This window comes from Onychostoma macrolepis, chromosome 07, assembly GCF_012432095.1.
Source record: "Onychostoma macrolepis isolate SWU-2019 chromosome 07, ASM1243209v1, whole genome shotgun sequence".
Lineage (NCBI taxonomy): Eukaryota > Metazoa > Chordata > Actinopteri > Cypriniformes > Cyprinidae > Onychostoma > Onychostoma macrolepis.
The window spans coordinates 36,860,991-36,871,310 of record NC_081161.1 but is presented as its reverse complement, the minus strand read 5'-3'; the positions used below and the strand labels follow the sequence as shown (position 1 = coordinate 36,871,310).

The following is a 10,320-nucleotide window of genomic DNA, read 5'->3' as shown; positions in this document are numbered from 1 at the left end:
GACTCCGAATCCCCTTGTGTCTGATCTCTTTTGATCTGAGGATGGCAACTGATTGTCACATGAGTATGAGTATGGGTCAGGTATGTTTACTTACAATTATATGTATAAAAAAATATTTTTAAAAAAGCAGGGTAGGTGATTTGGTTCAAAAACATTTTTTGTTATGCTGGTTGAAAGTCTCTTCACATCCCAATAGCAATCACTAAGTTGAGTGATCTAAATGTATATGTATTTATATCATCTGTGGAAGGCGTAGGACCATAAATTGTTTGTCCAATCATATTCCTCGGTCCGTGGACTACGATAGACTGTCCTGCCTGCCTGTCAACGTATGTATTTGCATACCTCCACGCAACCTATGAAACTTCATCTGTGCATTCCATTACACTATTATGGACTGAGCGAAAATGCCATTATTATTGAAATATTATGCGCTTCATACAGTAATCTTTTCTCACCGGTGAATGATACATGAGGTAATCGGACAGCGTTGCATTCAACCCTCATCGTGTCTCTGGTTAGCCTCTGTTCTGCCTGCGTGCATTCACGTGTTTTGGAGGCGGTGTGGCTTTGGAGAGTGATTTGCAGGGAGGGTGGAATCTTATTTTCAAAGCTACATTGATATTGCTATCCTCTCCAAATCTGTCTACCCAAACTTTAGGTGATATACCAATCTTTTTAAACTATCAAAATCTGGTTTTACCATAAATGTACTGATAACCTGTCAATAAAACCACCAGTACTCATATTGGTCATACACACAAAGACAAAACACCGTTGTAACACATGACACTATTTAAATAAAATATAATCACATTTTTCGATGTCATGCAGGGACTGTCTTTTTTCAGAAAAACAAATTTTACAGTATTTTACAATAACATGACATATAGTGCGTTGTTCAACCATTTACAGTAAATGTTCAGTTTTACCATTTACCATTTTAACCATTAACAGTGCTAACTTACAGTTAATTTTTTTTTTTACAGTGTGAAATTCATTTGATGTGACCGCAGGAACGTATTTAAAACTTAATATGTATCTTTTCCCAAAAAAATTGGCCCACATGGAACGTCAAATAATCTCATGCATGAAGTAGTCTGAGGAATGTACATTGATAGCAGTGTCAAGGTAAGCACACACACACACACACACACACACACACACACACTCGTTTGGTTATAGTTGAGAGGTTTGGTCATTTGAGCTGACTGGGTTACTTGGAGAAGATCAAACACTGAGATTGCATTCTGAACAGTGAACAAAACACAGAAATCTAAAATCTAAAGATCTAAAATGGCTCAGTATATGCTAAATTCATCAGAAATTACTAAAATGGATTTTACAAACTGACAGAGGCAAATTAAGAACTATCACTGTGCTACATTTAAATCCTTTAAGCAGTTTGAACAGTTAAACCACTTACAGGAAGTGGTTTCATTTACATGTGAAAGAGAAATTATTCTTCTGCACTCTGAATTGCTGGACAGCTTCCTGTCTGTCAGCCGACCTTGAGGCAGTGCGTGGGAGAAGTTACTGTAACCCAAGACATTATGTCTTCCCTCTATTTGACCTACAATTAATTTTTGTCTGACTACTTTTCAGATTAGCACTGGCACAGCACCATCATTGTGCATTTTACCTCTAAACACACACACTTACACGGTTGGTGTTCGCAGGCTAATAATGGACTACTGTTTGTGGCTCTTCTTTTCTTGTTTTCGTTTGGAGATGCGCCATCAGACCATCCATTATTCTCAGGAACTGACCAATCATAAACTGTCACTCCCACGGCTTCTTACGCAAGCTCTCCACCGCCTGGGAGAGAGAAACAGGAGGCAGGAAATGTGTGCAGTGAGGTACTGGCCTGAATCAAGATAAGCTTTGCAAAATTGCTTGTTTTCAGAAAACGAGCTGCCTTTCAAGCCTGGGCAAACAGATGAAATGAGAGAAACAAGCAGAGAACTTTTTCTTCTAAAACACATTCTCTAAATGTGCTCTCCTAAAACACATTCAGCAACTGAATCCACTATGCAGTACAGTTATTTTCCATAGGTTCAATTCAAATTACCACCAGCGTTACTTTCATGTAAATACCCCCAAATACATCACACAGGCTGTTATCGACATGAAGGTGAGTTAATATACAATTTCAATTGAACATTAACAGTCATTATGTATAAAAGCATTCTAGCACTATGTACACAATGTGGTGACTTTGAAGCATTCCCACAGGACACAGCATCATTCAGATTGTTTGAAATAGATGATTAACTGTTTATTTGGTCCGTTATTTGCAAGTGATTAGTTCAAACACTTTGGTGCATGATTCCAGGTATGTCAACAAATAGTATGTTGGCTGGCTGCCTCAGAGATTTGGCCGACCCTGTCTTTGTGGTTTGGTGGGTATTCATGTTGAAATATATTTGTAAAAAATTTGCATTCAGTTCTGCTTCATTTGTCAGCGTAGGTCTCACATAAACATTGCAAAAATGAAACAATGAAATCTTATGTAAATTACACGTAGTAATTGTGACTTGCTTGAGACTAATCATATACAGTCTGTGGCCACAACAAAATGAAGTGATTAGCTTTCGAAAAAAGATTATTATATATATATATGTGGCATGGACTCCACAAGCTGTACAGAAACTATATGCAAGTAGAAATTTTGCCACAGACAGAATATTTTGAAGTATTTTAATGATTTATTCAGATAAAGTGCTAAAGAATCTACACTATAAAAAGTGATGTTGACTTAACTTAAAAAAAATTGAGGAAACCCGTTGCCTTAAAATTATTAAGTAAATAGTAATTAAAAAAACTTGACAGTTCGCTTAACTTATTTTTTTTAATTATCATTTACTTACAAATTTTAAGGCAACAGGTTTCCTCAATTTTTTTTTTTAAGTTAACTTATTACTTTTTACAGTGTAATAGTTGAATGGTGCACTGATGGTGTTTAAAGCAGGCACTGAGCCGGATGTGCAGGTGGTCATCACAGGTTTCAGAAGCCGAGCAGCAAATCACACGTGGTTGAGGCTGTTGGTAATGGTGGAATGGGGTGGGTCTGTGGACTTGTGAGGCGTGCGTGCGCGTGCGTGCGTGTGTGTGTCATTTGTCTTGTTGTTCGGATAGACAAGGCAGAATAAAAGCATTCTTAGGGTCTCCTTAGGGTACAGAAAGGGCAAAAATACAAATATAAGCACCAAAAGTATACAAGATGTGTTTGTTTAGCTGGTGAAAATGACAAATAAAACCCTCTTGACCAGTATATTGACTGGTATAGAGCATGTTTTGGGTGCTTTCATGCTTGTTTTGGATGTGTCCACAGAGTTGTACTAGTCTTTAAATACATTTTAAAATGCTCAACCAAAATATAAAAAATATTATAAATACAAACATACATAGGTAGCTAGCACTTTTCATACATAATATGCAGTTCATAGAAAAATATTAGTAATAAACACGAAAATAAAATAAAAAAAGTGAAAAATTTAAAAATAAAAAGAAATAATGACTTGAGACTTAAAATATTTTACTCAAATTTACTTAACGTTTCCTCTATCAATCTCCATCATCATTCTCATCATTATGCTGTCATTCAAATCTCTTTATTGTCCTGCTGTATTATCCCCCGCCCCAGCTTCATTTTTAATATTGTACATTATTGCTCTCCCTCTCCATTCCTGCGAAGGCCAAACATACTCATCAATCCTTTCCCTCACAATTCACCATGCATTTTCCTTTGTCCTTTTTTCTTATCTCTATAGATGTAACTTACAAAATATAATTGAATTTGGTGGTTTAAGTGGTACTTAGGAAGCTGCTCCACTATTAAAAATGGAAATGGGCATCCTCCATTTGAAATTGAAGCAGGAAAACCAGCCAGTCCCTGCGGTTATATGATGTTAGAAACACTGTTTTGAATTTGATCTTATCTGACATCATGCAGGAGAGTATGAAAATCAAATTAATATTCCACATACAAAGGCATTCAATTACTTTTGGTTCAAACTACAAACCACAGCTAGAATCCGGTGTGAAATATCAGTTGGTGCATTCCCCAATGCCTTCTTTGAATTGCAAATAAATAGAGGAAACACTGCATCATATTTTTGTGCACATCTTTTCCGTGTGACATGAAAATAACATATAAACCATTAAAAACACAGATATGAGCACTTTTGTTGCTTGAGTAAATTAATTTCCTTTTTTATTATTATTTTATCTCATTAAATTCATTGTCACATGGCCCCTTTTTTTTTAATTCTATCATTTTGTTTAAAATATTTTTGGTCCATACAATTGAAGACAATGGAAACCAAAAGTGTTTGGTTACCAACATTCTTTAAAATATCTTCTTATGTTCCACAGAAAAAAAGGAAACCGCACAGATTTGGAACAACATGAATTTTCATTTTGTATGACTTACTGTATTACTTATATAGGCCTTTAATTAAAACAGGTACTTAAAGTCAGAACAGTTAGACTGCAAGACTGAAACTGCAAGGCCAATGGATTGAGGAAGTCCAGTATCTTAAGTGTGGCGGCCCGCACTGTACCACTGACTACGCCACCCCTTGGGCTACACTGGTTAGTGCAAGGGTCAGAGCAAGGGAAACTCTGCCCCAATAAGAATGTACAAACACAGGTTCGTAGAAAAGTATAAAAATACAATCTTTATTAAGAAATGGTTGGCAGTGTTGGTTGGTCCAAAGAAAAAAAAAGGAAACAAATAAGTCAAACAAATGAATAGATCGGGGAATCACCAAGCCATCCACATAGGAGCCAGTAGAGCCATTAAGAAAACAGAGAACCTAAGGGAAGGCTAAGTTCATACTACCACCCGTGAACCAGAACACAGACCCTTTCTTTCTGGTAATACACACTAGAGTTCAAAAGCTACACCAAACTCACAGCACTCCAATAAATATGGTTAAGAGACATTAGGGTCCACTCTACACTGCAAACTTCTTTGTTAAGCAAGAAAGGGAAGCCTGCCTTCCAGTAAAGTCTCTTGGACACAAGCTACCCTGGCTCCACTAACACAGAGGCTGGTTACAAAAAAAAAAAAAAGGGAAATAGGGCATAAAGAAAATAACAAAAAAAAAGAAATATATAAATAAACCCACTCTAGCCTGTGACGTACAATTCACACAAATCACATACAGCAACAGCTATAGCCGACAGGCTAGAGGAAAACAAAACATATTACCAAAAATAATAATATACAGCTACCATACACTCCAAGCAGCATCCACAATCACACAGTATGGAGAACAGCAGCTAACAACTCAGGGGTAAACTGCACAGATCTGAAAACAACAAACACGCCATTAAAAATATTTGTTTGGTCATGCTTCAGTCAATACAAAAAAAAAAAAAAAAAACACATTTTAGATGTAAATAAAACGTGTAACATGGATAACATGGCCATATATATATATATATATATATATATATATATATATAAAATTGTCAATATCAAGGTGCACGTCATCATATACGAAAGATACACATATGTACACACAAACTAGTTAGAACAGCAAAGGGAAAGGAATATGAGCAACACATAAATCAAGACATACCTGTTGGAACATTAACAATGAACAGGAAACAACCCACTGCAGTCACAGAATCCAGCTGACGCTGATTAAACACAGGAGGAGTTTGATTTCACTTTGCCATAGTTCACCCACCCATACCCGGTCACACAGGGAAATAATGGTACATCACGGCTCAATCAGCATCGGCTCCTCCATGCACTATTAAAACAAACATTTGCTTGCATACTAACCCCCAGTAAAAAAAAACGACAGACAGGGGAAAGCGTTTTAAAACATACCTTAACACTCAAACAGCGCCCGAATCACTGATTCACCACACCTGAGCCAGTCGTAAATTGTCACCATTCCGGTCTAAAGACCCCAGGTGTCTATATATAAGCCTGTCTCAATTGCGTTAAATAGCTTATTAAATGCCCGCTCCACCCCTCAATTAATAACGTGATTAAACAAAAAAATAAAAGAGCAGAAGAACGAAAGTGAACTGAAGGAGACCATTATTAAACTGGCCCACAGGCTACATAAGCATCACCATTCCTGGGTCGAAAAGCTCTATCTGATCCCAAAAAGCAAACAATAAATTGTGATAATATGCCCACTATATGCTGTACTGTCAGGCCCGGATTAACACAGTGTAGTGCCCTAGGGTGACCACATTTGAAGTCACCCCCGTTTTTTAATAATAAAAAAAAAAATTCCATAAGAACAGGTAGAATAAGAAGAATAAGTTACTAATCAAAAGAAATCATTCAACAAAATTAGTTTCCACTACAAAGGTGGCACAGAAGAACACAAAAGTGGCATGTAGGTAAATTTACAGACATTTAGAGAGGCTCAGAGGTGGCATGGATGTTTTAAATTCATAGCAATGTTGTGAGATTAATGTTTTAAATATAACATTTTGAATATAGAACTATTGTTTGATTGAAATGATTTAAATAACTGAAAGGACACTTTAAACATAAAAATAAAACTGCCAACAGGTGGCGGTAAGTCACTGATTCGTTTGAACAGCTGATTCATTCAGGAACGAAGCAAGTGACTCACTTTATGAGTGGGTAATTGAATCACTGACTCACTAGACTCATTTAAAAACGCAGGTTCATTCATAAATGAAACACCGCTATGTTTAAATGGAGACGCAGCTCGGCTGTGACTGTTTGAAACTATGTTCCTTGACTAAATAGAGCAAAATCAGGCAATATTGTTAAAAGTCATACAATGTACATCACTTTATATAACTTATTGTTTATTGAGCTGTTGTATTAATTTAATATCACATTTACAAACACCTTTAATAATCTTTAAAAGCTGTTACTCACTTCAGCAATCTCACAAAACTCCATTATAATCAATGAAGCTCTCTACACTGCACAACGAATCTCTTATTTACACTATCTACACTTTGTTTGTTATAACGAGAGCATTTGTGAGCGTGCATAACTGCACTGAACAAAAGTATTTTGAGCAGTGAGTGGATTCTGATTAACATTGCATTCAAGGAATCAACATATGTCTGCGATACAGTAGGCCCACTCACCGCTGCACAAACACGCAAGTAGAAATCTTTGAAGCTCCTCTCAGCGCAAACACAAATAGCCTATGCTGATCGGGTTAGTCGCACAGGTGCTCCTAAATATGTTTTGATAGTCGCACACAGTAGCTACTTTTCAGTCGCCCTGTATAGCCCTGGCTATGTGTCATGATATTTTCTCTTCTTTTTTAAATTTACGTTTCGCACAACCGCCAAGTCGATGCTGCCTATCCATTTGTGAATAAATATGCTCGACTCTGACTGGGGGGAGGGGGCAAATACACTGGGACCTGACCCAATCGCAATTCTTTATATGCGTGCATGTATTTGATATTCTCTCAGTATATTGTATCATTAACTGTTCATTTTCTATGCATTTGTATCTCTTCCAGCAAAATAATATATACAAAACATGAAAAAATATTTTAAAGGTCTTGTCATTATCGTAATCACTTGGTGCCACCCTATTGGCTGGTGCCCCAGGGCACTCGCCCAATCCCGTCTATGGATAATCCGGCCCTGTGTACTGTTGAAAAAAAAAAATCATGACCCTAACCTTTATCTCTATACTGAAATCTCAGTTGACCATACAGGACACTACACTATAGGCTTATAACAGATTCAAGCTTAGCTTAAATATATGCTATAGTATTCTCAATTGAAACAGAGTGGAGGCTTGGACCCAGAAATAGTATTCGATACTTCACAAATCAGGACTTTTTTATGTGATGTTTTGTTGTATTCGGTATTATCACTATATGCTCATGTTTATGTTCTCTGTGCAGAATATCATACTACCATGCTAATCTTATTTTACTATTGCTGCAGGCCTAGTAGCTACAGCTGTAGTGATTTTTGAATACCTATGTGTGCCACTGCCAGACTTTCAAACTAACCATGCAGCATGACGAGATCATCTGAAAGTGAAGTCATGAGACAAAAACTACTCTTTAAAATGTTAACCCTCTACAGCATGAATTTTGATGGTACATGATAAAAAATTATTCCACATAATTTTTTGGTTTATTTGGGAACGTTTTATTGATAAAACATTTTTTGGACATTCACATTCATACACACACACACACACACACATATTTTTTATGTACAGTTCATGTCATTTTAAGTAAGATTACTAAAGCAAATAATCCTGCCTTTTTCTCACACCATGTGCTCCTGTATGGAGTCAATTTAATGCCGCATATATATGCAAAAGAAAATAAAGTTTTGCAAAATAAAATAAGTTTTGCAAAGAAAAATAAAGAATTGCAAAAGAAAATGAAGTATTGCAAAAAGAAAATAAGTTTTGCAAATAAAAATAAAGAATTGCAAAATAGATAAATAAAACAGAGCAAAAGCAATGATTTTGCAATACATATTTTCCATGGCCATATCTACTAATTTATTTGCAATGCAACTTTTATTTTGCGTTTCAGTCAAGTTTGAGTTTGCGATACCGTTTTCCCTTTGCGCTTCACGTTTCTGCGCGTCTCACTTTGTGGCGCTGTTTTGACATGGAGTCAGGGGACGGGGGCGTGTCCAACAGGCCTGGGCATGCCTCCCTGGAAGTGACGTCATCGGCCCGAGACGCAGATCACAGCTGATCCAGGCACCGTCACTGAGCAGAGGCATGCGGGTGGATTGTTTCCTTTTATTCACTAGCTTTAAAACATGCATGCTTTCGTTTTATTAACAAATGTATATGTGTATTAGCAGCGTTTGCTCAAGTTAAAGAAGTTGTTAATATGAACATCTGCTGTTTATTTCTCTCAATGTGTGCACACTTTTAGAGCATTAAAATGTGTATTGTTTCATCTGGTTAACTAAATGTGCATTAATAGTGCTTGTTTAAAATCTCTTAACCTGTGCACAGCGCTCTTTGTTTACATTAGTTCAGAGTTACTGCTAGTTTTAATGTAAAAGAATGCAATTAACTTCACAAACTATACATCATTAAAAAGGTCTAAGACTCAAGCTTCATATCCATCTCGACTTCGTTTTTCATTTACATAACTCCTGGCATAAATTAAGAAATGACTGGCACTTGAAGTTTAAAAAAAGATTAAAAAGTATTTTTGGTTTAGTTTTGTCGTGGCCACGAGATATTAAGTCGTGGGAACGTGATAATACTGTATGTAGTGGCCATGAGTTTAATCATGCATAAACAAACCCGCGTGACCATAGCAACCTGGGATTATCAGAGACTGATCAAATATATTTATCCATCCCACAGTCCGTTGATCGTGTCTTTTTATGTAATATATGTGTATATTAGGCTATTATTATTATTATTATTATTATACAGCCCTGAACGTTAAGGGAAAATAAATCAAATACATAACAACGAATATAAAAATATTACCAATACTAATAAAATACATGGACGTACAAGACTTGTGGGATGGATAAAAATGTTTTCTTGTCGGCCTATTTTATTACACTTTATCTAACATTTATTCATAATAAACTTAATTCGAATGCTGTCTACATCGCGATACAGTCCAGTACGTAGCCTATGGTTAACACTTCAACCACCAGAGGTCGCTGTATACCTAAAAGCGCCAGCGGGTCAAATTTACCCATGCCATGACTACTGTTTTGATATGGCTAAAAACGTAGTTTGTCACTGTATTATGCCACTGTCTTCACAATGTCTAGAGTCATAAAATTATTATTTTTAGTCATCAGCTATGTTTTTGTCCTGTTGTTTTAAGTTCACAGCTATTTTTAAGCAGGTTACACTAATCACTTTTCTTAATGATGAATATAAACCAGCCTGCGATGACGACGAGAATTACGAGGAAATAAATATATATTTGGGTGTTGTAATATTATAGCTAATAAAATGTTTTAAGATAACCCATGTTATTTAAATGACTAAAACACCCTAAATAGACTATTATAAGCAATACTAATTCACCACATTGCAAAGGATGTACAATGACAAATTCAAGTGCACAGTTTCACCTAATTAATTAATTTGTTTAGTTATATAATTTATCATTTGAATAAGAGAACAACACCAATAAACTTGGGGTAATCATAAAAATTGTTTTATTCATTACATCATAATTGAGATTTTTTTTTTTTCAGGAATAAATAAGCAACACAGTAGCGAACCATAAACGTTAAAAAAATTGCAAACACAAATTAATATTTAATCCAAAGTTTGAACATTTATGAGTAGAGGAATAAACATCTTCATTTGAACGTGATGAC

General features: G+C 35.9%; 1 long non-coding RNA gene across 1 annotated transcript; it reads right to left on the bottom strand.

The window, feature by feature from the left end:
* Positions 1-2,921: 2,921 nt before the first annotated feature.
* On the bottom strand, positions 2,922-5,918 carry LOC131543253 (uncharacterized). The gene is made up of 3 exons (XR_009271858.1): positions 5,849-5,918; positions 5,592-5,768; positions 2,922-5,318 (listed from the first exon to the last, which is right to left on the bottom strand). It is a non-coding gene; the product is annotated as an uncharacterized LOC131543253 (long non-coding RNA).
* Positions 5,919-10,320: the final 4,402 nt, after the last annotated feature.